Source organism: Hyperolius riggenbachi, chromosome 9 (assembly GCF_040937935.1).
Source record: "Hyperolius riggenbachi isolate aHypRig1 chromosome 9, aHypRig1.pri, whole genome shotgun sequence".
NCBI classification, from domain to species: Eukaryota; Metazoa; Chordata; class Amphibia; order Anura; family Hyperoliidae; genus Hyperolius; species Hyperolius riggenbachi.
This window is the reverse complement of record NC_090654.1, coordinates 26099207-26124458: the sequence shown is the minus strand read 5'-3', so window position 1 is coordinate 26124458 and position 25252 is coordinate 26099207. Positions and strand designations below refer to the sequence as shown.

The 25252-nt window shown below is 49.9% G+C and overlaps 1 protein-coding gene across 6 annotated transcripts in view; it reads right to left on the bottom strand.

Moving 5' to 3' along the window:
- Positions 1 to 25252, bottom strand: part of ARHGEF2 (Rho/Rac guanine nucleotide exchange factor 2) — a 352466-nt gene that overhangs the window by 251961 nt on the left and 75253 nt on the right. Inside the window, exon 1 of one of the 6 annotated variants that reach the window (XM_068252221.1) lies at positions 24012 to 24032. The exons of 4 other annotated variants lie outside the window; for them this stretch is intronic. The gene's annotated coding sequence lies outside the window, so the exon portion shown is untranslated. Of the gene's footprint in view, positions 1 to 145; positions 202 to 24011; positions 24033 to 25252 lie in introns of those variants that run through there. One more of the 6 variants, XM_068252220.1, reaches the window with a different exon arrangement.

The following is a 25252-nucleotide window of genomic DNA, read 5'->3' as shown; positions in this document are numbered from 1 at the left end:
ACGTGACCATAATGTCCCACTGTAAACTTAGCCTCCTCCTGGTTCAAAACTTCTTGCTATTACTGATGGCTAACACAGTACAATACTCTACTGCATATATATGTGTATGTGTTTGTATGTAAATATCTTAAGACTCTTTGCTTACCCTGTATTACAACAGCCGTCTCATCCATCTCCCCCCAGGACCACCGACATCCCCCCTGATACCCCGAGATCAGGACGCTTCCTGGCCAGCAACAAACTGAACACCTGAGACAATGCACCTAGCCCAGCCCCGCCCACACCTGATTCAGCCCCACCCACACCTGGCCCCAGGTGCCCTCTCATTGGATGACCTGAGACTAGAGCACACCCTATCAGGTGCTTAGCAATAAGTCAAGCCCTCCTGTTTGCAGACATGGGCTGCAGCTAACAGCAGCTTTTGTCACCAATACTAATGAAAGGGCCAGGACACCTGAAACAGCCAGTGGCTATGTCAGAAGACACTTATGTAATCCACAGCTATGGCAGCGTCTGTCCCCCACAGCAAGGCAGGACGAGAGAGATCTGCAGAACAGAGATCCGCCATGCACGGGTAGTGCTGATGCAAGCTGCAAGTTCCTGAAATTAGCAAGAGGGATATCTTTCAGTGCCAACATAATTTTTATTATGTATTGATATACAGCACTGACATCTTCTGCAGCTCTTTACAGAGTACATAGTCATGTCACCGACTGTCCTCAGAGGAGCTCACAATCTAACCCCTACCATAGTCATAGTCTAATGTCCTACCATACTATTATTATGTATTTATATAGCACTGACATCTTCTGCAGCACATTACAGAGTACATAGTCATGTCACTGACTGTCCTCAGAGGCACTCACACTCTAATCCTACCATAGTCATAGTCTAATGTCCTACCATATTATTATTATGTATTTATATAGCACTGACATCTTCTGCAGCACTTTACAGAGTACATAGGGCTTCATTCACTAAAGTGTGCTAAGTGTTAGCATGCCAGTGAAAAGCCGCTCAGCACGTGCTAACTGGCTCTTCACGCGCTAATATTCGCGTGCAAAATAAGCCGCTCCGCATGCTAAGTAGCGTGATAAGCAATGACTTCACGTGCTAAGAATACTTAGCACGTGAAGCGGCTGATTTTGCACATGAACGGAACGTAATGGCGTAGCGCCGTTCACGCGCACCGCATAACTCCATACGCATGCTAAAATAGCACGTGAACAGCAACAGCTTTGCAGTGCAAACTACTTGGCACCCTAGTTTGCACGTGCAAAGCCTCAACACGTGATAACTCAGTTATCACTGGTTAGTGAATCGAGCCCTACATAGTCATGTCACTACAGAAGAGGACACCGAGAGCCCAATATAGTGTAGTACAGCGGTGGCGAACCTATGGCACGCGTGCCGGGCCCGGCACGCGTAGCCTAATCTGCTGGCACGCCACCGCTGCTTATGAACTGGCTGCAGCGTCTACTAGACGCCGCCGTGCCAGTTAATAGCCCGCAGCCCCGCAGTCTCCCGGTAAGCAGACCAGGGCTACGGCAAGATGGCTGCCGAAGCCCTGTACTGGAGACTATTTGTAGTACATCTTCCCGTAGCCCTGCACTCTGCCTGTCAGCGGCAGCGCGGGAGACTCAGCTGCAGAAGGAACGTCCGGGGAGATGCGCGCCAGAGCCCAGCAGAGAGAGACTTCTGTCAGGTGAGTACATTACTTGTTTTTGCAGGTGAAATGCGGCCCACTGCGTTTGTTTTCTGGTGAAATGCGGCCCACTGCGTTTGTTTTCTGATGAAATGCTGCCCGCTGCGTTTGTTTTCTGGTGAAATGCGGCCCGCTGCGTTTGTTTTCTGGTGAAATGCGGCCCGCTGCGTTTGTTTTCTGGTGAAATGCGGCCCGCTGCGTTTGTTTTCTGGTGAAATGCGGCCCGCTGCGTTTGTTTTCTGGTGAAATGCGGCCCACTGCGTTTGTTTTCTGGTGAAATGCTGCCCGCTGCGTTTGTTTTCTGGTGAAATGCTGCCCGCTGCGTTTGTTTTCTGGTGAAATGCGGCCCGCTGCGTTTGTTTTCTGGTGAAATGCGGCCCACTGCGTTTGTTTTCTGGTGAAATGCGGCCCACTGCGTTTGTTTTCTGGTGAAATGCGGCCCACTGCGTTTGTTTTCTGGTGAAATGCGGCCCACTGCGTTTGTTTTCTGGTGAAATGCTGCCCGCTGCGTTTGTTTTCTGGTGAAATGCGGCCCACTGCGTTTGTTTTCTGGTGAAATGTGGCCCACTACGTTTGTTTTCTGGTGAAATGTGGCCCGCTGCGTTTGTTTTCTGGTGAAATGTGGCCCGCTGCGTTTATTTTCTGGTGAAATGTGGCCCACTGCGTTTATTTTCTGGTGAAATGTGGCCCACTACGTCTGTTTTCTGGTGAAATGGGGCCCACTACGTCTGTTTTCTGGTGAAATGGGGCCCACTACGTCTGTTTTCTGGTGAAATGGGGCCCACTACGTCTGTTTTCTGGTGAAATGGGGCCCACTACGTCTGTTTTCTGGTGAAATGGGGCCCACTACGTCTGTTTTCTGGTGAAATGGGGCCCGCTGCGTCTGGTTTCTGGTGAAATGGGGCCCGCTGCGTTTGTTTTCTGTTGAAATGCTGCCCGCTGTGTTTGTTTTCTGGTGAAATGTGGCCCGCTGCGTTTGTTTTCTGGTGAAATGTGGCCCGCTGCGTTTGTTTTCTGGTGAAATGTGGCCCACTGCGTTTATTTTCTGGTGAAATGCTGCCCACTGCGTTTATTTTCTGGTGAAATGCTGCCCACTGCGTTTGTTTTCTGGTGAAATGTGGCCCTCTGCGTTTGTTTTCTGGTGAAATGTGGCCCACTGCGTTTATTTTCTGGTGAAATGGGGCCCACTACGTCTGTTTTCTGGTGAAATGGGGCCCACTACGTCTGTTTTCTGGTGAAATGCTGCCCGCTGTGTTTGTTTTCTGGTGAAATGTGGCCCGCTGCGTTTGTTTTCTGGTGAAATGTGGCCCGCTGCGTTTGTTTTCTGGTGAAATGTGGCCCGCTGCGTTTGTTTTCTGGTGAAATGTTGCCCGCTGCGTTTGTTTTCTGGTGAAATGTGGCCCACTGCGTTTGTTTTCTGGTGAAATGTGGTCCACTACGTTTGTTTTCTGGTGAAATGCTGCACACATTGCATGATTTTCTGCTGAAATGTTGCACACATTGCGTTTATTTTCTGGTGTCTGGGGTAACTGTTGCTGCATTTATTATTAAGGGCTCATTCACACTACAGAACGTATGCACGAATGCGATTTGATGCATGCGCTGCCAACGCACAGTGATCGCACGGAATGCACGTTGTGGTGCGCTAAAGCGTGGACGTCGGCAGCTGTACCCATCGGGGAAACGTATGCGTTGTGAGTTAAAATGTTCCCAGATGAACGCACACCTGTAGTGTGAATGGTAAGGCCCGGTTCACACTTGCGGTGGCCCTCCGGAATCGCCGTGCCGGAGCCGCACCGCTTGCAGAACGGACGGAACGGACGCACGGCATAGCAATGAAAGCCTATGCGTCCGTTCACATGCGTCCGTTCTGCCGAACCAGAGCCGGACCGGATCCGGGCCGGATCCGGACTCCGGCCTCCGTTCCAACATGCGCTATTTTTTCATCCGGCTCCTCCGGCAGCCGTATCCGGGGCGGAGCCGGACTGCACCATCCGGCCAATACAAACCAATGGGAACCGGAGAGCGCACAACACACTGGCTGAGAAATCCGGATGTTCTACCCCACTTCCTATGGGGATTGTTGCGGCGATATTGGATGGGGACACATGGGCAAGCATTTTGGAGTGGAGCAGCACAGCTGGATCCGGATCCGGAGATGTTGGCAGCATATCGCAGGTGGAGGTGAGTGCTAAACAGCGGAGGGCCTGATTCCACAGGTCCCCCTTCTGCTGACCTCCCAGACCCCAACATTTTTTTTGTTTTTAACGTAACTTTTGCCAAACGGATCCGGATCGCATCCTGATGGACACCTGATGCAACCTGACCGGATCCGGATCGGATCCGGATCAGAACCGTACGGTTCCGATCCGGATCCGGTCCGGATCCGGTCAGGTCATCCGGTCCGTTTGGCAAACAACCGCAAGTGTGAACGGGGCCTAACATGGAAGTCTATTGACTTTCATGTTACCATATGAATCTTACATTATGTGTGTTGCGTCAAAACTGACAGCGCAGCACATAGTGTGAATGAGCCCTTAATGGTCATAGTTGGCTATATTTGCTGCTTTGGGGTTACGGCGGGTATAAATAGCATCATACAGTTTCTGCACACCCATGATGCGAATCCTCGTTTCACCACATCATGGCGGAAACACTGCTTTCTTATGCCTCGCTGTTACATCATTACGTTAGCTCCGCCCATACAATATCATGGCCACGCCCATTGCATTAGCCCCGCCCATGCAATATCATGGTCACGCCGTTAGCTCCGCCCATACAATATCATGGCCACGCCCATTACATCATTACGTTAACTCCGCCCATACAATATCACGACCACGCCCATTTTTCGGGGCGACGCAACCCCACCCCCCATTGGCACTCGGAGATAAATAAGTCGGCGTTAGGTCGCAGTTTGGGCACTCGGCCTCTGAAAGGTTAGCCATCACTGGTGTAGTAGGTACTGGTACTGGGGATTATGAGGCAAGTAGAAACATACTCACAAGCCTGGGTTACCTCCAAGGTAACCACTGCATAAGCAGGTGGGGAGATTAGACCCAACCCCACTCAGGATTGAGAAGTCACTCTCTGTAGATCAAGGAAGGGTGTAAGGTCACCCCTCCACCAAGGGTGGACTCAACTGTGGTATAGAGTAAACAGAGGCGCCAAAGGGATAAAAACGTACTAAAATTCTTAAAATTGCTACAGAGGCAGTGGTGGCCTTACCTCGCCAAAGCAGATACGAACTGTCAATTTAAATATAAACAAAATCTTATTGACATACTCCAAAACAAGGTTGCAACGCGTTTCGCAGGTTTAACCCAGCTTCATCAGGCAATAGACAAGGAGTATATGGCAGTAGCTCAGCATAATCTTGACCTGCTACTGCCATATACTCCTCGTCTATTGCCTGATGTTTACTCTATACTATAGTCATGTCACTGACTGTCCTCAGAGGAGCTCACAATCTAATCCCTACCATAGTCATAGTCTAATGTCTTAATGGCAAGCAGTTAAAGGTTATTATGCTGTTGCTTATCTTTTAGAGCAGAGAGGAAGTTCTGAGTTCAGGTCCGCTTTAACTAGTTCACATCTTAAAGGGCAACTGAAGTAAGAGATGTGGAGGCTGCCATATTTACTTTTAAGCAATACCAGTTGTCTGGCTATCCTGCTGTTCCTCTGCCTCTAATGCTTTTACCCACAGCCCCTGAACAAGCATGCAGCAGATCAGGTGTTTGACATGATTGTCAGATCTGACAAGATTAGCTGCATGCTGCAGCCAAATAGATCAGCAGGACAGCCAGGCAACGGATATCGTTTAAAAGGATATAAATATGGCAGCCACCACATCACTATTAATTCAGTTCCCCTTTAAAATCTCTGCTGTGGTTCAGCTCTGGGCTGCCACCTCTGGGTCAGAAGTGGTACTGCAGAATGCTGAAGGGGGGAAAATAACTTGTCTCCCAGTGGCTCTTCCAGCAGTGCTGGGAGGACAGTGATGTCAGGCATGTAATGTGTTTGTCAGGTACATGAAGCTGCACTCGTGTCTCCTAGTGGCTCCTCCAGCAGTGCTGGGAGGACAGTGATGTCAGGTATGTAATGTGTCTGTCAGGTACATGAAGCTGCACTCGTGTCTCCTAGTGGCTCCTCCAGCAGTGCTGGGAGGACAGTGATGTCAGGCATGTAATGTGTGTGTCAGGTACATGAAGCTGCACTCGTGTCTCCTAGTGGCTCCTCCAGCAGTGCTGGGAGGACAGTGATGCCAGGCATGTAATGTGTTTGTCAGGTACATGAAGCTGCACTCGTGTCTCCCAGTGGCTCCTCCAGCAGTGCTGGGAGGACAGTGATGTCAGGCATGTAATGTGTTTGTCAGGTACATGAAGCTGCACTCTTGTGTCTCCTAGTGGCTCCTCCAGCAGTGCTGGGAGGACAGTGATGTCAGGCATGTAATGTGTGTGTCAGGTACATGAAGCTGCACTCTTGTGTCTCCTAGTGGCTCCTCCAGCAGTGCTGGGAGGACAGTGATGTCAGGCATGTAATGTGTCTGTCAGGTACATGAAGCTGCACTCGTGTCTCCTAGTGGCTCCTCCAGCAGTGCTGGGAGGACAGTGATGTCAGGCATGTAATGTGTCTGTCAGGTACATGAAGCTGCACTTGTGTCTCCTAGTGGCTCCTCCAGCAGTGCTGGGAGGACAGTGATGTCAGGCATGTAATGTGTCTGTCAGGTACATGAAGCTGCACTCGTGTCTCCTAGTGGCTCCTCCAGCAGTGCTGGGAGGACAGTGATGTCAGGCATGTAATGTGTCTGTCAGGTACATGAAGCTGCACTTGTGTCTCCTAGTGGCTCCTCCAGCAGTGCTGGGAGGACAGTGATGTCAGGCATGTAATGTGTCTGTCAGGTACATGAAGCTGCACTTGTGTCTCCTAGTGGCTCCTCCAGCAGTGCTGGGAGGACAGTGATGTCAGGCATGTAATGTGTTTGTCAGGAACATGAAGCTGCACTCGTGTCTCCTAGTGGCTCCTCCAGCAGTGCTGGGAGGACAGTGATGTCAGGCATGTAATGTGTCTGTCAGGTACATGAAGCTGCACTCGTGTCTCCTAGTGGCTCCTCCAGCAGTGCTGGGAGGACAGTGATGTCAGGCATGTAATGTGTCTGTCAGGTACATGAAGCTGCACTCGTGTCTCCTAGTGGCTCCTCCAGCAGTGCTGGGAGGACAGTGATGTCAGGCATGTAATGTGTCTGTCAGGTACATGAAGCTGCACTCTTGTGTCTCCTAGTGGCTCCTCCAGCAGTGCTGGGAGGACAGTGATGTCAGGCATGTAATGTGTCAGGTACATGAAGCTGCACTCGTGTCTCCCAGTGGCTCCTCCAGCAGTGCTGGGAGGACAGTGATGCCAGGCATGTAATGTGTCTGTCAGGTACATGAAGCTGCACTTGTGTCTCCTAGTGGCTCCTCCAGCAGTGCTGGGAGGACAGTGATGTCAGGCATGTAATGTGTTTGTCAGGTACATGAAGCTGCACTCGTGTCTCCTAGTGGCTCCTCCAGCAGTGCTGGGAGGACAGTGATGTCAGGCATGTAATGTGTCTGTCAGGTACATGAAGCTGCACTCTTGTGTCTCCTAGTGGCTCCTCCAGCAGTGCTGGGAGGTCAGTGATGTCAGGCATGTAATGTGTTTGTCAGGTACATGAAGCTGCACTCGTGTCTCCTAGTGGCTCCTCCAGCAGTGCTGGGAGGACAGTGATGTCAGGCATGTAATGTGTCTGTCAGGTACATGAAGCTGCACTCGTGTCTCCTAGTGGCTCCTCCAGCAGTGCTGGGAGGACAGTGATGTCAGGCATGTAATGTGTTTGTCAGGTACATGAAGCTGCACTCTTGTGTCTCCTAGTGGCTCCTCCAGCAGTGCTGGGAGGACAGTGATGTCAGGCATGTAATGTGTCTGTCAGGTACATGAAGCTGCACTCTTGTGTCTCCTAGTGGCTCCTCCAGCAGTGCTGGGAGGTCAGTGATGTCAGGCATGTAATGTGTTTGTCAGGTACATGAAGCTGCACTCGTGTCTCCTAGTGGCTCCTCCAGCAGTGCTGGGAGGACAGTGATGTCAGGCATGTAATGTGTCTGTCAGGTACATGAAGCTGCACTCGTGTCTCCTAGTGGCTCCTCCAGCAGTGCTGGGAGGACAGTGATGTCAGGCATGTAATGTGTTTGTCAGGTACATGAAGCTGCACTCTTGTGTCTCCTAGTGGCTCCTCCAGCAGTGCTAGGAGGACAGTGATGTCAGGCATGTAATGTCTGTCAGGTACATGAAGCTGCACTTGTGTCTCCTAGTGGCTCCTCCAGCAGTGCTGGGAGGACAGTGATGTCAGGCATGTAATGTGTGTGTCAGGTACATGAAGCTGCACTCTTGTGTCTCCTAGTGGCTCCTCCAGCAGTGCTGGGAGGACAGTGATGTCAGGCATGTAATGTGTGTGTCAGGTACATGAAGCTGCACTCTTGTGTCTCCTAGTGGCTCCTCCAGCAGTGCTGGGAGGACAGTGATGTCAGGCATGTAATGTGTTTGTCAGGTACATGAAGCTGCACTCGTGTCTCCTAGTGGCTCCTCCAGCAGTGCTGGGAGGACAGTGATGTCAGGCATGTAATGTGTCTGTCAGGTACATGAAGCTGCACTCTTGTGTCTCCTAGTGGCTCCTCCAGCAGTGCTGGGAGGACAGTGATGTCAGGCATGTAATGTGTCTGTCAGGTACATGAAGCTGCACTCGTGTCTCCTAGTGGCTCCTCCAGCAGTGCTGGGAGGACAGTGATGTCAGGCATGTAATGTGTCTGTCAGGTACATGAAGCTGCACTCGTGTCTCCTAGTGGCTCCTCCAGCAGTGCTGGGAGGACAGTGATGTCAGGCATGTAATGTGTCTGTCAGGTACATGAAGCTGCACTCGTGTCTCCTAGTGGCTCCTCCAGCAGTGCTGGGAGGACAGTGATGTCAGGCATGTAATGTGTCTGTCAGGTACATGAAGCTGCACTCGTGTCTCCTAGTGGCTCCTCCAGCAGTGCTGGGAGGACAGTGATGTCAGGCATGTAATGTGTCTGTCAGGTACATGAAGCTGCACTCGTGTCTCCTAGTGGCTCCTCCAGCAGTGCTGGGAGGACAGTGATGTCAGGCATGTAATGTGTTTGTCAGGTACATGAAGCTGCACTCGTGTCTCCTAGTGGCTCCTCCAGCAATGCTGGGAGGACAGTGATGTCAGGCATGTAATGTGTTTGTCAGGTACATGAAGCTGCACTTGTGTCTCCTAGTGGCTCCTCCAGCAGTGCTGGGAGGACAGTGATGTCAGGCATGTAATGTGTTTGTCAGGTACATGAAGCTGCACTCTTGTGTCTCCTAGTGGCTCCTCCAGCAGTGCTGGGAGGACAGTGATGTCAGGCATGTAATGTGTTTGTCAGGTACATGAAGCTGCACTCGTGTCTCCTAGTGGCTCCTCCAGCAGTGCTGGGAGGACAGTGATGTCAGGCATGTAATGTGTCTGTCAGGTACATGAAGCTGCACTCGTGTCTCCTAGTGGCTCCTCCAGCAGTGCTGGGAGGACAGTGATGTCAGGCACATGAAGCTGCACTCGTGTCTCCCAGTGGCTCCTCCAGCAGTGCTGGGAGGACAGTGATGTCAGGCATGTAATGTGTTTGTCAGGTACATGAAGCTGCACTCGTGTCTCCTAGTGGCTCCTCCAGCAGTGCTGGGAGGTCAGTGATGTCAGGCATGTAATGTGTTTGTCAGGTACATGAAGCTGCACTCGTGTCTCCTAGTGGCTCCTCCAGCAGTGCTGGGAGGTCAGTGATGTCAGGCATGTAATGTGTTTGTCAGGTACATGAAGCTGCACTCTTGTGTCTCCTAGTGGCTCCTCCAGCAGTGCTGGGAGGACAGTGATGTCAGGCATGTAATGTGTCTGTCAGGTACATGAAGCTGCACTCTTGTGTCTCCTAGTGGCTCCTCCAGCAGTGCTGGGAGGACAGTGATGTCAGGCATGTAATGTGTTTGTCAGGAACATGAAGCTGCACTTGTGTCTCCTAGTGGCTCCTCCAGCAGTGCTGGGAGGACAGTGATGTCAGGCATGTAATGTGTGTGTCAGGTACATGAAGCTGCACTCTTGTGTCTCCTAGTGGCTCCTCTAGCAGTGCTGGGAGGTCAGTGATGTCAGGCATGTAATGTGTGTGTCAGGTACATGAAGCTGCACTTGTGTCTCCTAGTGGCTCCTCCAGCAGTGCTGGGAGGACAGTGATGTCAGGCATGCAATGTGTTTGTCAGGTACATGAAGCTGCACTCGTGTCTCCTAGTGGCTCCTCCAGCAGTGCTGGGAGGACAGTGATGTCAGGCATGTAATGTGTTTGTCAGGTACATGAAGCTGCACTCGTGTCTCCTAGTGGCTCCTCCAGCAGTGCTGGGAGGACAGTGATGTCAGGCATGTAATGTGTTTGTCAGGTACATGAAGCTGCACTCGTGTCTCCTAGTGGCTCCTCCAGCAGTGCTGGGAGGACAGTGATGTCAGGCATGTAATGTGTTTGTCAGGTACATGAAGCTGCACTCGTGTCTCCTAGTGGCTCCTCCAGCAGTGCTGGGAGGACAGTGATGTCAGGCATGTAATGTGTTTGTCAGGTACATGAAGCTGCACTCGTGTCTCCTAGTGGCTCCTCCAGCAATGCTGGGAGGACAGTGATGTCAGGCATGTAATGTGTCTGTCAGGTACATGAAGCTGCACTCTTGTGTCTCCTAGTGGCTCCTCCAGCAGTGCTGGGAGGTCAGTGATGTCAGGCATGTAATGTGTTTGTCAGGTACATGAAGCTGCACTCGTGTCTCCTAGTGGCTCCTCCAGCAGTGCTGGGAGGACAGTGATGCCAGGCATGTAATGTGTCTGTCAGGTACATGAAGCTGCACTTGTGTCTCCTAGTGGCTCCTCCAGCAGTGCTGGGAGGACAGTGATGTCAGGCATGTAATGTGTTTGTCAGGTACATGAAGCTGCACTCGTGTCTCCTAGTGGCTCCTCCAGCAGTGCTGGGAGGACAGTGATGTCAGGCATGTAATGTGCCTGTCAGGTACATGTAGCTGCACTCGTGTCTCCCAGTGGCTCCTCCAGCAGTGCTGGGAGGACAGTGATGTCAGGCATGTAATGTGTCTGTCAGGTACATGAAGCTGCACTCGTGTCTCCCAGTGGCTCCTCCAGCAGTGCTGGGAGGACAGTGATGTCAGGCATGTAATGTGTTTGTCAGGTACATGAAGCTGCACTCTTGTGTCTCCTAGTGGCTCCTCCAGCAGTGCTGGGAGGACAGTGATGTCAGGCATGTAATGTGTTTGTCAGGTACATGAAGCTGCACTCTTGTGTCTCCTAGTGGCTCCTCCAGCAGTGCTGGGAGGACAGTGATGTCAGGTATGTAATGTGTCTGTCAGGTACATGAAGCTGCACTCGTGTCTCCTAGTGGCTCCTCCAGCAGTGCTGGGAGGACAGTGATGTCAGGCATGTAATGTGCCTGTCAGGTACATGAAGCTGCACTCGTGTCTCCTAGTGGCTCCTCCAGCAGTGCTGGGAGGACAGTGATGTCAGGCATGTAATGTGTTTGTCAGGTACATGAAGCTGCACTCGTGTCTCCTAGTGGCTCCTCCAGCAGTGCTGGGAGGACAGTGATGTCAGGCATGTAATGTGTTTGTCAGGTACATGAAGCTGCACTCTTGTGTCTCCTAGTGGCTCCTCCAGCAGTGCTGGGAGGACAGTGATGTCAGGCATGTAATGTGTTTGTCAGGTACATGAAGCTGCACTCGTGTCTCCTAGTGGCTCCTCCAGCAGTGCTGGGAGGACAGTGATGTCAGGCATGTAATGTGCCTGTCAGGTACATGTAGCTGCACTCGTGTCTCCCAGTGGCTCCTCCAGCAGTGCTGGGAGGACAGTGATGTCAGGCATGTAATGTGTTTGTCAGGTACATGAAGCTGCACTCGTGTCTCCTAGTGGCTCCTCCAGCAGTGCTGGGAGGACAGTGATGTCAGGCATGTAATGTGCCTGTCAGGTACATGAAGCTGCACTCGTGTCTCCTAGTGGCTCCTCCAGCAGTGCTGGGAGGACAGTGATGTCAGGCATGTAATGTGTTTGTCAGGTACATGAAGCTGCACTCGTGTCTCCTAGTGGCTCCTCCAGCAGTGCTGGGAGGACAGTGATGTCAGGCATGTAATGTGTTTGTCAGGTACATGGAGCTGCACTCTTGTGTCTCCTAGTGGCTCCTCCAGCAGTGCTGGGAGGACAGTAATGTCAGGCATGTAATGTGTCTGTCAGGTACATGAAGCTGCACTTGTGTCTCCCAGTGGCTCCTCCAGCAGTGCTGGGAGGACAGTGATGTCAGGCATGTAATGTGCCTGTCAGGTACATGAAGCTGCACTCGTGTCTCCTAGTGGCTCCTCCAGCAGTGCTGGGAGGACAGTGATGTCAGGCATGTAATGTGTCTGTCAGGTACATGGAGCTGCACTTGTGTCTCCTAGTGGCTCCTCCAGCAGTGCTGGGAGGACAGTGATGTCAGGCATGTAATGTGTCTGTCAGGTACATGAAGCTGCACTCGTGTCTCCTAGTGGCTCCTCCAGCAGTGCTGGGAGGACAGTGATGTCAGGCATGTAATGTGTCTGTCAGGTACATGAAGCTGCACTCGTGTCTCCTAGTGGCTCCTCCAGCAGTGCTGGGAGGACAGTGATGTCAGGCATGTAATGTGTCTGTCAGGAACATGAAGCTGCACTTGTGTCTCCTAGTGGCTCCTCCAGCAGTGCTGGGAGGACAGTGATGTCAGGCATGTAATGTGTCTGTCAGGAACATGAAGCTGCACTTGTGTCTCCTAGTGGCTCCTCCAGCAGTGCTGGGAGGACAGTGATGTCAGGCATGTAATGTGTCTGTCAGGAACATGAAGCTGCACTTGTGTCTCCTAGTGGCTCCTCCAGCAGTGCTGGGAGGACAGTGATGTCAGGCATGTAATGTGCCTGTCAGGTACATGAAGCTGCACTCGTGTCTCCTAGTGGCTCCTCCAGCAGTGCTGGGAGGACAGTGATGTCAGGCATGTAATGTGTTTGTCAGGAACATGAAGCTGCACTTGTGTCTCCTAGTGGCTCCTCCAGCAGTGCTGGGAGGACAGTGATGTCAGGCATGTAATGTGTCAGGTACATGAAGCTGCACTCGTGTCTCCTAGTGGCTCCTCCAGCAGTGCTGGGAGGACAGTGATGTCAGGCATGTAATGTGTTTGTCAGGTACATGAAGCTGCACTCGTGTCTCCTAGTGGCTCCTCCAGCAGTGCTGGGAGGACAGTGATGTCAGGCATGTAATGTGTTTGTCAGGAACATGAAGCTGCACTTGTGTCTCCTAGTGGCTCCTCCAGCAGTGCTGGGAGGACAGTGATGTCAGGCATGTAATGTGCCTGTCAGGTACATGAAGCTGCACTCTTGTGTCTCCTAGTGGCTCCTCCAGCAGTGCTGGGAGGACAGTGATGTCAGGCATGTAATGTGTCTGTCAGGTACATGGAGCTGCACTCGTGTCTCCTAGTGGCTCCTCCAGCAGTGCTGGGAGGACAGTGATGTCAGGCATGTAATGTGTCTGTCAGGTACATGAAGCTGCACTCTTGTGTCTCCTAGTGGCTCCTCCAGCAGTGCTGGGAGGACAGTGATGTCAGGCATGTAATGTGTTTGTCAGGTACATGAAGCTGCACTCGTGTCTCCTAGTGGCTCCTCCAGCAGTGCTGGGAGGACAGTGATGTCAGGCATGTAATGTGTTTGTCAGGTACATGAAGCTGCACTCTTGTGTCTCCTAGTGGCTCCTCCAGCAGTGCTGGGAGGACAGTGATGTCAGGCATGTAATGTGTGTGTCAGGTACATGAAGCTGCACTCGTGTCTCCCAGTGGCTCCTCCAGCAGTGCTGGGAGGACAGTGATGTCAGGCATGTAATGTGTTTGTCAGGTACATGAAGCTGCACTCGTGTCTCCTAGTGGCTCCTCCAGCAGTGCTGGGAGGACAGTGATGTCAGGCATGTAATGTGTGTGTCAGGTACATGAAGCTGCACTCGTGTCTCCTAGTGGCTCCTCCAGCAGTGCTGGGAGGACAGTGATGTCAGGCATGTAATGTGTTTGTCAGGTACATGAAGCTGCACTCTTGTGTCTCCTAGTGGCTCCTCCAGCAGAGCTGGGAGGACAGTAATGTCAGGCATGTAATGTGTTTGTCAGGTACATGAAGCTGCACTCGTGTCTCCCAGTGGCTCCTCCAGCAGTGCTGGGAGGACAGTGATGTCAGGCATGTAATGTGTCTGTCAGGAACATGAAGCTGCACTCGTGTCTCCTAGTGGCTCCTCCAGCAGTGCTGGGAGGACAGTGATGTCAGGCATGTAATGTGTTTGTCAGGAACATGAAGCTGCACTTGTGTCTCCTAGTGGCTCCTCCAGCAGTGCTGGGAGGACAGTGATGTCAGGCATGTAATGTGTTTGTCAGGTACATGAAGCTGCACTCGTGTCTCCTAGTGGCTCCTCCAGCAGTGCTGGGAGGACAGTGATGCCAGGCATGTAATGTGTTTGTCAGGTACATGAAGCTGCACTCGTGTCTCCTAGTGGCTCCTCCAGCAGTGCTGGGAGGACAGTGATGTCACGCATGTAATGTGTGTGTCAGGTACATGAAGCTGCACTCGTGTCTCCTAGTGGCTCCTCCAGCAGTGCTGGGAGGACAGTGATGTCAGGCATGTAATGTGTTTGTCAGGTACATGAAGCTGCACTTGTGTCTCCGTTGCGGCTCCTCCAGCAGTGCTGGGAGGACAGTGATGTCAGGCATGTAATGTGTCTGTCAGGTACATGAAGCTGCACTCGTGTCTCCTAGTGGCTCCTCCAGCAGTGCTGGGAGGACAGTGATTTCAGGCATGTAATGTGTCAGGTACATGAAGCTGCACTCGTGTCTCCTAGTGGCTCCTCCAGCAGTGCTGGGAGGACAGTGATGCCAGGCATGTAATGTGTCTGTCAGGTACATGAAGCTGCACTCGTGTCTCCTAGTGGCTCCTCCAGCAGTGCTGGGAGGACAGTGATGTCAGGCATGTAATGTGTTTGTCAGGAACATGAAGCTGCACTTGTGTCTCCTAGTGGCTCCTCCAGCAGTGCTGGGAGGACAGTGATGTCAGGCATGTAATGTGTTTGTCAGGTACATGAAGCTGCACTCGTGTCTCCTAGTGGCTCCTCTAGCAGTGCTGGGAGGACAGTGATGTCAGGCATGTAATGTGTTTGTCAGGTACATGAAGCTGCACTCTTGTGTCTCCTAGTGGCTCCTCCAGCAGTGCTAGGAGGACAGTGATGTCAGGCATGTAATGTGTTTGTCAGGTACATGAAGCTGCACTCTTGTCTCCGTTGCGGCGCGCAGTCGCTGGGTAAACACTCGCGGGGACGCTGAGAGCACTCAGTCTAGAATGTGAAGTGTGCGGAGTCTGCTGCTGGGCCAGACAGGTGTCACTCCTGTGCTACTGACTGGTGGAGAGGCTGGGAGAGGTGACATGAGGCCTAACATAAGACAGTAGCTTTGGCCTTTCCTAATTTCACTTTCTGTGGGTAAGGTGGTGAAAAGTGCTCAGAGGGGATGGCAGCCAGGGGCCCTTGACATTCAACACGCCTTAGGCACCTGACTTGTTTGGCTTGTAAGTGATCTGGCTCTGGGCTGGAGTTGATGTCCAATCATGCTGCAAATGCTACCATGTCTCCAGCATTACTGGTATTTCCATGTTCTGCATCGCCCTATATTCCTGTATTCCCATATCTCGTGTTCTTTACAGGCTCTCCTATACTCTCCGTAGCTCGCGTCTTCTTCTAAGCCCTCCTATGCTGCTCATTTTCACTCATTATCCTATATACTCTCTTTCCCTGTAAATAAGACCTACCCTGAAAATAAGCCCTAGCTGGAATTTTGAGCAAGTTTGAAATATAAGCCCTACCCTGAAAATAAGCCCTAGCGGAAGTTAAAGAGTTGGAAGAGGCGGCTAGCATGCAGTGACACAGCGAGGTAGTGCTGATCGGGCACGGCTATGTCATCCTGGCATACAGCAAGGTTATCAGCAGTGTGCAGAGATGACAGGGCTGGTACCTGATCTGTACAGTAGCATACCTTCAAATCCAGGAACAGCACAGTACAAAGGAACAGGAAATGTTCTGCTGAGAGACACTTCCTGATAGAAATTTAAGGCATCCCTGGGAAATAAAGTAAAGAGCTGAGCAGCGCTACTTAAAAACAGATGAATGCTTACCTGCAAAAGTGTGCAAGCCCCACTGATGGGATAAAATACACACTGAGCACACACATGACCTGTCTACCGCTTGGAGGATGTTGGTTTCCTCTAACAGCTTGCATGCAACTTGTTAGGTACTCGTCCCTCCCACTGTCGTAGAAGTCTTTCCTCCATGGGAGGGGACCTAACACTAACTAAATTATACCTATGCATATGCATAGCCTGGGCGCGCTACCAAGTAAAATTGAAAATTGCGTAAAAAAAAAAAGTGGTTCAAGGTGCGTTTGCAGTCTCTGGGGGGGCTCAGCGCATCTCTGAGTTGAGGCCAATCGGTGGCGGCCTGGTGATGCGCTGATCCCACTTTTTTTTTTTTTTTTACGCAATTTTCAATTTTACTTGGTAGCGCGCCCAGGCTATGCATATGCATAGGTATAATTTAGTTAGTGTTAGGTCCCCTCCCATGGAGGAAAGACTTCTACGACAGTGGGAGGGACGAGTACCTAACAAGTTGCATGCAAGCTGTTAGAGGAAACCAACATCCTCCAAGCGGTAGACAGGTCATGTGTGTGCTCAGTGTGTACTTTATCCCATTAGTGGGGCTTGCACACTTTTGCAGGTAAGCATTCATCTGTTTTTAAGTAGCGCTGCTCAGCTCTTTACTATGTTTTAATTTATTTCCGGCCAGCTGCTCCCACTTAACAGTTTTGCTTTTGGTGTATATGCAGAGCTTCTGTTTGGTTCAAGGTGCGTTTGCAGTCTCTGGGGGGGTTCAGCGCATCTCTGAGTTGAGGCCAATCGGTGGCGGCCTGGTGATGCGCTGATCCCACTTTTTTTTTTTTTTTTTTATCCCTGGGAAATAAGCCCTTGCACTTATTTTGGAGCAAAAATTAAATATAAGGCACTGTCTTATTTTCATGGAAACAAGGTAATAAAATTCTTGTTGCTTTGTCCTCCTGTGTGCGTGCTTTGTGCCTGTCATGCATGCGTGGTGCGCGGACGGACTGCAGAGAGCAGAGGACGGCGGACACAGGGGGACAGGCGTGTGAGCGCGCCTTCTATATGCGCAGGTTGTAAACGAATGCACAGGGGGCTCGTCCTGTTACCACCGCACAACCGACCGACCACGACAGCCCGACATCTTGCAGCATGTCCGACATGCTTGGCCCCTCACACTGTTGATTGGGCGTGCACTTGGTGGCACAGATTTTCATCCAATTCGATAATAATTACCGATATCAGATTGGATGGTGGATCGGCCGCCAAGTTGCTGTACAGGTATCTTTAGCCACAGACCCTGAACAAGAATGCAGCATATATATGCAGCAGATCAAGTGTTTCTGTTCCCTTCAGTTGTCCTTGAGCAAGGGGTCACACTTGTCTTCCAGTTTTCTACACTTTACAGAAAACTGAAAAACAAGTGTGACCCCTCCATGGATTACAGCAGCTAGTACGTCATTTATAGAGAAAACTGACAAGATTGTGCAAGGTGTCAGTTTTTTTTTCTGCGCGAAATCTGTATTCAAGTGTGACCTAGCCCATTGATTAACATGAGTTCTCAATTGAAATCAGTTTTTCTGTGCAGAAAACGCGCTCGAAAGGCGATAAGTGTGACCCCTACCTTAAAGTGAACCTGTGACCCAAAAAAAAGTAGTAATGGATGATCTAGATCAGTGATGGTTAACCTTGGCACTCCAGCTGTGGTGGAACTACAAGTCCCACGAGGCATTGCAATACTCATAGCTGTATAAGTATAACTCGTGGAGGCAGAGGCATGATGGGATTTGTAGTTTTGTCACAGCTGGAGTGCCAAGGTTAGCCATCAAGGATCTGGATGCTTCTACGATCCTCCTGCACCCCAACACTGATCGCTGGGATGCTATTCTTGTTAGCGGCAGCGCTCCTGTCCGTGTACGAAAGCGACCGCACTGCGCAGGCACCACGATGGCCCGCGCCTGCAAGTAGCACAGAGCTGCTTGTACACGGAGGAAACAGGCAGCATGAGCAGCAGGCAGTCATTGCGTCTGCACAAGGCGAATGCGCTTGTGCATGGACGGCAGCCCAGTCATGGCAACATATTTAGCAAGCCTTTGTCGACTGTGTTCGGGAGTCCCAGCAATGGATCGGTGGGAGTGGGGAGGACGGCCACAGGAGGTGCGCAGCATGGAGCAGAGAGGAGAGCAGAGATTTGTATATCAGGGGCTCCAAGCAATCCCTGAATAATCGCTCTGCTCAACACTGGGGGAGGGGGGTTTGAATGGGGCGAGCTTGTGGGGTGACTCTGCAGGATGGGACGGTCTGTTGAGGAAACAGGACTCTCAGGGCAGCAAGGTGGCGTAGTGGTTAGCGCTCTAGCCTTGCAGCGCTGGGTCCCTGGTTCTAATCCCAGCCAGGTCAAAATCTGCAAGGAGTTTGTATGTTCTCCCCATGTCTGTGTGGGTTTCCTCCATGCACTCTGGTTTCCTTCCACATCCCAAAAAAAACATACAGCTTAAGGTAATTGGCTTCCCCCTAAATTGGCCCCGGCCTAAACTATGATATACGCACTACATGATATAAACTTATGATTATGGTAGAGACTAGATTGTGAGCCCCTGTGAGGGACATTTAGTGCCAAGACTGTGTACAACGCCGCTGTGTAATATGTTGACATAAAATAAATAGAACCATCAAATACTAAAAAAGGGCGAGAGTCTGTATGCACGTTGGATTATTGTGGTTCTGTAATATTTACAAGCTGACACATCATTGCATTCCAGCGGTTCTGGAGGTGTGGCTAGCTATCAGGGACAACGAAGGATGATTTGCAAGTTCAGCAGTGATGCATTGTGGGAGACCTCATATGATCACTCCAACCTGAATAACTGCAAATACCTTCTGTTTTAAGAAGGCAAATTTCTATCACCCACTTACAACACTGCTTTGTCTTCTTTGCCTAGACATTGTGGAGACAGTATCACAGCCAGGCATTTATACAATTAACATCTGCATAAGAGCATCAATTAGCCGCACCGCTGACTGAAGTAAGTGAATTGCCTGTATGACTCATCAGAGCTGAAGACGTCACTCTGTAGGGGTGATGAAATGTCTTGTAGAAGACAGTAGAGGGTCCTGCTGACGTCACCTTATTTTTATTTGGATCCGCAACATGGACATTCTCTGAGACCGTTTCACACTTCCTGCGCTGTGTCACACAACAATGCCCTTTGGGGCTATCACATTGATTGCGGTGTGGAGGGTTCCAAATGCAGAAAGATCACCCCGCAACGGACTGTTTAACCACTAAGGCTTCTTGCACACCAAGACGTTGCGTTAGGTGCCATGTTAAGGTCGCATACCGTGCACCTAACACAACGTATGGTGCTGCAAGAGAGGACGGTAGAGTGAGCCGCGTTAGGCGGCTCTATCCCTATAAGGTCTCCCAGAGTGGCGCTGATTGGCCAGCGGGACCACGTGATGCGGAGCGAGACACTCCGCATCACGTGGTCCCGCCGGCCAATCAGTGGCCGCCAGTGCAGTGAATATTAAGTAGCCATGTGCGCGGCTACTGTAGCTGGCTCTCCCCGCCTCCTCTCCGCCCCCCACTGAGCATGTGCAAACAGTCTAACGCGGCTATAGCCGCTCTAACGCCGTAGCATGCTGCACTTTCCGGACAACGTGCAGCGTTACATGTAACGCAACGTGGGCTGTGTGAACAGCCCACTTGTGTTACATTGCTGTGCGTTGGGGGAGCGTTACAGGCTGCACTAACGTGCGCCTGTAACGTCCCTGTGTGTCAGCAGCCTTAACCACTTGCCGACCGCACACTCATAACGTGCGTCGGCAAAGTGGCAGCTGCAGGACCAGCGACGCAGTACTGCGTCGCCAGCTGCAGCCTAATTAATCAGGAAGCAGCCGCTCGTACTGCGGCTGCTTCCTGTCAATTCACGGCGGGGGGCTCCGTGAATAGCCTGCGGGCCGCCGATGGCGGCTCGCAGGCTAGATGTAAACACAAGCGGAAATAATCCGCTTTGTTTACATTTGTACGGCGCTGCTGCGCAGCAGCGCCGTAAGGCAGATCGGCGATCCCCGGCCAATCAGCGGCCGTGGATCGCCTCCATGTGACAGGGGACGTCCTGTCACTGGCTGCACAAGACGGATAGCGTCCTGTGCAGCCCAGATCTCCCGGGGGAGCAGGTAGGAGAGGGAGGGGAAGGATTTCGCCGCGGAGGGGGGCTTTGAGGTGCCCCCCCCGCAAAATGCCAGCCAGGAGGAGCGATCAGACCCCCCCTGCACATCATCCCCCTAGTGGGGAAAAAAGGGGGGCGATCTGATCGCTCTGAGTGCCCTTTGATCTGTGCTGGGGGCTGCACAGCCCACCCAGCACAGATCACCTAAAACAGCGCTGGTCCTTAAGGGGGGGTAAAGGGTGGGTCCTCAAGTGGTTAAAGTGGATCCGAGATGAAAAACTAACTATAACAATTTGTCTACATATCTTATCTAAAGTTTAGATAGTTTACACAGCAAATCTAGCTGCAAACCGCTTTAACCACTTTACCCCCAGCGGTACGAATTTCTCCGCCCCTTTTTTCCCTCCTAAAAAAACAGGGACGGAGAAATCCGTACCTTCCGCGCTACCGCCGCTGTCCGCGCTCCCGCCGCTCGTGCGCGCGCACCCGCCGCTCGTGCACGCCGCCGCCCGCTCGCCCGGAGATCAATGAACGGGAAAATACATTCCCGTTCGTTGATCTAGCCCCCGCAATGATCTGCTGCTTCTTTCAGAAACAGCGAGATCATTGTGCGTCTCCCAGCCTCCTACTGCTTCCTGTAAGCGTCCTTCCTGACGCTTACAGGTCGCATGTAAACAAACACTCTGTGGCCATCTTGTGGCCAAATAGTAAACTACACCCTAAAAGCATTTTACATATACAAACATTACATTTACACAATAAATTAACTCATTACCTCCCACACTCCCCAATTTTTTTTTTTTTTTTTTTTGTAATTATAAAAATAAAAATAAAAATACAATAAAAAAAAAAAACAAATAGTTACCTTAGGGACTGAACTTTTTAAATATTTATATCAGGAGGGTACAACACTGTTACTTTATAAACTATGGGCTTGTAATTAGGGATGGATGCAAAACTGAAAAAAATGCACCTTTATTTCCAAATAAAATATTGTCGCCAAACATTGTGATAGGGACATAATTTAAATGGTTTTATAACCGGGACAAATGGGTTAATACATTTCATGGGTTTTAATTACAGTAGCATGCTTTATTTAAAAACTATAATGGCCGAAAACTGAAAAATAATAATTTTTTCCCACATTTTTTCCTATTTCCCCATTAAAACACATTTAGAATAAAATAATTCTTGGCATAATGTCCCACCTAAAGAAAGCCTAATTGGTGGCGAAAAAAACAAGATATAGTTCATTTCATTGGGATAAGTAATAATAAAGTTATAGACGAATGAATGGAAGGAGCGCTGAAAGGTGAAAATTGCTCTGGTGGTCAGGGGGTAAAACCCCTCAGTGGTGAAGTGGTTAATAGAATATGATTATTCCTTCCTGTGATACAATGACAGCAGCAATGTTGTTTGTAAACAAACAATACACAGAGGCAAGCTTATCTGTATCTTGAGCAAAAAAACGAATCTCTCCTCCTCCCTCCTCCCCTCAGCCTCTGAAATCTCTGGCTAGTAACACCTCCCACTCCTCCTGCCCAGACTGAGCTCCCATGAGCCCTTGTTGCTGTCTGAAAGTGCCTTGGCTCTCTGAAAACCTGTGGGCGTGGCTTGTTTAGTTTATAGGGAATTAGAGTATTAAAACAAAAACAAAAAAGTATTTGGCTTGAGGAATGCCCTATAAACAATAGGAAAGGCACACAATTATGCAATGAGTAAAAGTTCATCTCGGATCCACTTTAAAGAGACAATGAAGCGAAAAAAAAATTATGATATTATGATTTGTATGTGTAGCACAGCTAAGAAATAAAACATTAAGATCAGATAAATCAGTGTAATGGTTTCCAGTACAGGAAGAGTTAAGAAACTCCATTTGTTATCTCTATGTAAAAAAGCCATTAAAGAGGAGCTGTTAGGTATAAGGTCTCAGAGAAAAAAACACACATATATCAGTAGCTAAAGATTGGCTGTACTTACATTACATATGCATTTCACTGTCCACGTTTGGATTTCACAGAATTTTTATATAGTATTTGCAGAGAATGATGCTCCTGACAGCTCATGCAGGTTCCATGTTTGTCTGTCTCCTATGAAGCCAAATGTGTCATCATGTCCTGCCTGCTTCCTGATGATTCCACTCAATACAAAAATACAACACTACTGTGCAGTGAATATTAATTAGCCATGTGGCTAGGAACAATAGCCGACTCATGCAGTATACTCTGCCCGGAGATTTTTCCGTGCTGGCTGTTGTAACATGAGACTGTAACTTCTCACTAGCAGCGGAGGGGAGGACCCAAGCAGCCCCAGAATGCTTTGCAGTATGGTATGCGGCCTTTCATCCTTTTGAGAGCTTGGGTCTAACATCCTTGCTGTTCAGCACACATCAAAAGTAAGAGAGATTTTTAACTTCAGTATTGCCTTTTTGGCTTCCTTCTAAACTGTTTAACACAGGAGAATAGAGGTTTAAATTATCTTTTGCAGCCTGACAGTTACTATTTAATCTCTACGACTTTCAAAGTTGTGGAGAGGGCTGTCTTCTGACTTTTATTATCTCAACTGTAAGTGAACAGTTTTCTTTTTATCTGCCAGAGGAGAGGTCATTAGTTCACAGACTGCTCTGAAAGAATCATTTTGAATGCAGAGTGTTGTGTAATCTGCACATATTAGAGAATGATGCAATGTTAGAAAAAACACTATATACCTGAAAATAAAAATGAGAATATTTTCTTTGCTGCTCATCTTCTAGTAATTATTTATAGTACACAACCAATTCATTATATCATATATTTTTTTTCGCTTCAGTGTCTCTTTAAGGACCACAGGCTTACACCCACCTATTGACCAGGCTATTTATTTTACAATTCAGGCCACTGCAGCTTTAATAGCTCGCTGCAGGGCTGTACAAATTAGCACACAAATGAATTTCCCCCCTTTTATTGCCACCAAAAGAGCTTTCTGTTGGTGGCATCTGATTGTTGCTGAAACGATTTTTTTTTTATTATTATTAAAATTGTCGTCCCCCAGAAAGCCAAACAGTGTGACCTGCTCTCATAGGCATCAGCCTATGAGAGGCGATCATCTTTTCAGCCAATGGAGGGGACAGCTCAGTGACAGAGCTGTCCTCGTACAACACGGCAGGAGAACGCAGCGCTGTACAAGGTAAATAAGCGGCGGTTTCGCCATTAAACAGTCTGCCGGCAACTATTGCCGCTGTTACTCAAGCAAGGATGCGCGATTCCCTGCAAAACAATTGGCGTTACACAGTCCTGGAGGAGCCACCTTGCGGCCGCCGATTGGTGTTAGGCGGTCGTAAGGTGGTTAAAGTGCGGGGGGAGCCTCAACCCTGCCGTAATTTTGGGACGCTAAGCTACTTCCTGGTCGGCCGGTCGGGCATTAGTGCACAAGCGGCCGCGTGCAACCTTGATTAGGCACCCGCAGTTGCTCTGTGTATGACGACATGACTGCGTCGTGCACATGTGCAGAGCGCTCCCGGCTGCGCGATAAAGGACTCACGTAGCCGGGCCAGCTCCTGTGCACTATTGCCCGACCTGGCCGAACAGGAAGTAGTTGGTAGGGATTTGCGCATGTAAGAAAGGGGATTGAGGAGAGCAATGGGCAAGATGACTACTTCATATACCTGCCTGCTCTGGTATCCTTGGGGGATGGAGGCAAAGGTACGAATGTATAGGAGATTGCCCATACACGTTAACATGAGACGCATAGGATATGAATGCAATGTCAGAATTCCACAGGTGAATTACAAGTTGCACCAGGCATGCTGGGAATTGTAGTTTCCTGAAAAGCAGAGGGCTGTACCATGCCCACCATTATTCTGGGGGATGCTGCACCCTCCTGGGATGATGACCGTGCCCAGTGCAGAATCATACCCAATGCCAGCTGAATGTAGTCACATCACTAAGGAAGGGTGGAGGGAGTCTCGCTGGCAACTGAATTACAGGACACAGCTGTGTTTATTAAACTGGTAATAAAAGACCAACTGCCACTTACAGCCTTCTGTTAGGCCAACCACAGCGACCAATCACAGTGCACTTCCTCCTCGACTTCATGTCAGAACAGTAAAGCAAGCCCAACAGTCAAGATTTGTCTCCATCTACCCTCCAGAAGAAGACAAGGAAATGTAATGTTTTATTATTACTGTTGATTTATAAAGTGCCAACATATTCCGTGGCGCTGTACCAAGTAAGGAACAAACATGGAGTACAAAACAATAAAGACAATGGTATAAATCAATATACAAAATTGGTACAAAATACAGACTTGGTAATGACAGCAAAAAGTAACATGATGAATCCTCTATAATAATCCCGTACTGTCGCTGCGTCCAGCAGCTGTCTCTGTGTCCCTGTTATTTTGTTACTGTGCATGTGCACAGTAACGGACAGCTGGAGGGACCAGGGAGCGAGGTTGGTGGGCTGGCAGTTGCATGGCGGGTGCGCGCGCAAGCGCAGTGACTGGCCTAGAGCCCTAGAGCCCATTTTTAAACGGGCATGGGTCTACTAGTGAAATATATAACAAAATCCAAGACACAATGGGTGTCCTTATAAGCTTACAATCTAAAGGAATGGGGGGGGGGATGTACAAGAGGTGGGGCAGTATGCAATATTCATACCTAGAGGCTGTGTGTTTTAGGTTATCTAGTAAGGAGTACAACTTGGCCAGAGGTCAATGTGAAATTTTTTTTGAGAGAGTGTTTAAAGATATCAAAGGTTGGAGAGTGACAGATATGTTGTGGAAGGGCATTCCAGAGGAGGGGTGGAGCATGTGAGAAATCTTGTGCATGTGAATCCAAGGAAGTAATTCTAGGGGAGGGCAAAAGGTCACGTGCAGATCTGAGATTGAAGTTGTGTTTTAAACCCGAAAGATTAGAACATCTGCTTTAGGACAGGTTCACGTGATCGCCAGATGTAATGGGATCATTCTCACTGCATCGTTTGCGAATTTGCATACAGCATTTTGGGGCTATTGCAATGTGATTCTCATTCATTTGAACGGGAATCACCATCGCAAACCACCGCGAAATTTCAAACCGCAAAAACACGATCGCAACCGTGATTTGCGATCCAAGTGCGGATCAGCCCTTAAAATGGCCGTACCATTGTGAATCTGC